The sequence below is a fragment of the Pygoscelis adeliae genome, unplaced genomic scaffold (assembly GCF_000699105.1).
Source record: "Pygoscelis adeliae isolate BGI_AS28 unplaced genomic scaffold, ASM69910v1 Scaffold218, whole genome shotgun sequence".
Lineage (NCBI taxonomy): Eukaryota > Metazoa > Chordata > Aves > Sphenisciformes > Spheniscidae > Pygoscelis > Pygoscelis adeliae.
Window position 1 is genome coordinate 2048986 of NW_008825433.1, and position 2772 is coordinate 2051757.

Consider the following 2772-nt stretch of genomic DNA (forward strand, 5'->3'; position numbering starts at 1 on the left):
CCATAGACTAAGGGAATGATATCTGTGTGTATATATCAAAAGACAGGAAAAGTGGTGGTGATTAATTGGGATGTATTGGAAAGTGTGGGGACCTGGGCATGACGTAGATGGTATAGAATAAGGGGTGGATACTGTCCTGGTTTCAGCTGGGGTAGAGTTAATTTTCTTCCTAGTAGCTGGCACAGTGCTGTGGTTTGGATTTAGGATGAGAATAATGTTGATAACACACCGATGTTTTAGTTGTTGCTAAGTAGTGTTCAAACTAGTCAAGGACTTGTCAGCTTCTCCCACCCTGCCAGTGAGAAGCTGCGACAGGGCACAGCCAGGACAGCTGACCCAAACTGGCCAAAGGGATATTCCATACCATGTGACATCATGCTCAGTATATAAACTGGGGGAGTTGGGCCGGGGAGCGGTCAGGGGGTGGCGATCGCTGCTCGGGGACTGGCTGGGCATCAGCTGGTGGCTGGGGAGCAATTGCATTGTGCATCACTTATTTTGTATATTATTTTATCATTATTAGTATTATTATTTTCCCTTCCTTTTCTGTCCTATTAAACTGTCTTTATTTCAACCCACTAATTTCACTTTTTTTTCTCCCCCCCAATTCTCTACCCCATCCCACTGGGGGCAGGGGGGAGTGAGCGAACAGCTGTGTGGTGTTTAGCTGCCTGCCGGGTCAAACCACAACAATAACCTATTGGACTGTGCTTTGATTCCTACCCCCACCCCCTGCAAGATCTCTCTCCAGTAGAAACCAGACAGCTGTAGAGGAGAGAAGGAAAACAGCAGCAAGCTTTAGGTTTTGTCCTTAGTATGAGGAAACGGCTTGGGCACCCACCAGCACCCAGGAAGCACACCTGCTCTCCCACAGCACTGACACAACCAGCAAGGAACCCATTCAGAAGCCAGTGGGGATGCAGAGAAAAACAGAGGGTTCAAAATGCTAAACTTCTAAGTATAATCACCTTGTAGAAAAAGAGGACAAACCATTATATGAGTCACATAATTCACAAACTATTATTTCCGTATGTATGGACAAAACAGGTTTTCTTTGAAAGTGTTCATGACATTCTTCCTTGTTAAAACTCACCAAGAGCAATTCCATAATTCTATGTATGGACCTCATTCAAAGATACCAAAATGGCATTCTTACATTATCACTTCAAGAATGTGCAATATACCTCATGTTTCAACTTGGCTCCTACTTAGGTTTCTGATGACTGTTCTTCTCCTGGCTCTGAGCTTCTGCGAGGCATTTCCAGCCTCTAGCGAGCCTGCAGAAGGAACAACAAGAAAGTACTGCGCATGTCTGAAAGCATAAGACTGCACACAGATCACGCATGCTGAAATGCCAATAGAAAAAGCTGTTACGAGTGGCCTTATTTGCCAACCATGGGGTTCATGCAAATACAGCACCGGAAATGGCTGTCCAAAGTTAAACAACCGTGCAGTGACTTTTACAAGTATACATGAAAGCACATTTTACAACTGCAGTCCTACTCTGAAAAAAACACAAGTTTCCCCCACGCACAGTCAGTTGATGAGAAAAATGAAAATAATAAGTTTAAAATATAATTATAATCCATGGTTTAACTGCTTCAATTCTGCATCTGAAAGCTTCTAGTAAAGATATATATCTATCTTATAAAAATCTTTTAAGACATTTATTTTCCAATTATGACCTCTTTGACCAACTGTCAAAGAAAGCACAAAGATTACTTTTATGTAAATGTACCTTTTCTGAAAAGTACACATTTCATAGGATCCACTGCTCACTGACTGGAACACAGGGCTGTGAAACAGACGCCATCTTCTTAAGCGGAGGGAACCCTAGAAATTCAGCTATTTTAAACCACTCTTCTGTGTAAATTCTGAAAAGGCAGTAAATCAGTAGAGGCATGTGAAATCAGCATGCCTAACACTTTTCCATTTTATCAAATGAAAGTAGCACGTTTTATTGCACATCAACTACAGCAATTTTATTAAAACTCCTCTTATTTCCTTAACTACAAGATCCTTAGCCATGTCCGTTTCTTCTCAGAATCTCTCCCTCTCCTTAAATGCCTGCCTTCTGTAGTTTTACTTGCCATATGCCAAGCTCTTTGACACCTTTTTTTTTTGGCCTTATGTGTGACCCAACATCTCTTATCAGACAAGGAGATTGCTATCAAAGGTGCAGTTTTCAGAATGGAAAGTGCCAGTAACTGGAGTGCCAGTTACCAGCTGCAATTCCTCCAGCTTTGTGAATTGCACTTAATTATTAATGTCTAATCGACATCAGCAGTAGTAACAGAAATCAAATCAACAAAATCTGCTTGCTGGCTGGTAAAAAAAAAAGATACTGTGTTTATCAAAACATGTTATCAAAGAAGAATAGGAATGTTACTCGAGCAATCAAGCCTGCTGTTAAACTTCACCGTGGGGAAAACGATCTGTTCTGAAACAGCAGTTGGTACATACACCTGTAAAACCTGTTCCGTCACACCTTTTGGGCCTTCAGCCGGATGCCTGTCCAACTCATTTGCTCTAGAAAACATTGACCTTTGGAACTTCGAATGTTCTGGTATCATACCAGTTCCCCAAATACCGAGGTATTTCTATTGGAGTCACTGGCTTTGACTTCATCACGAACAAACCATCCCGGTGCTGCGGAACGGACCGTGGCCTGCTTCGCCCGCAGGCGACTCGGCGGGAGGACGCGCTCCAGAAGGCGACAGGGGAGCCGGGACAGACGTCGTGCCCGCACGCCGGACTGAACCGACATCTCTC

The 2772-nt window shown here is 43.1% G+C and overlaps 1 long non-coding RNA gene across 1 annotated transcript; it reads right to left on the bottom strand.

Annotated features, from left to right (window-relative positions):
- Positions 1–1004: 1004 nt before the first annotated feature.
- LOC103922841 lies at positions 1005–2191 on the bottom strand. The gene is made up of 2 exons (XR_663905.1): positions 1739–2191; positions 1005–1277 (listed from the first exon to the last, which is right to left on the bottom strand). It is a non-coding gene; the product is annotated as an uncharacterized LOC103922841 (long non-coding RNA).
- Between the last annotated feature and the right edge of the window lie 581 nt (positions 2192–2772).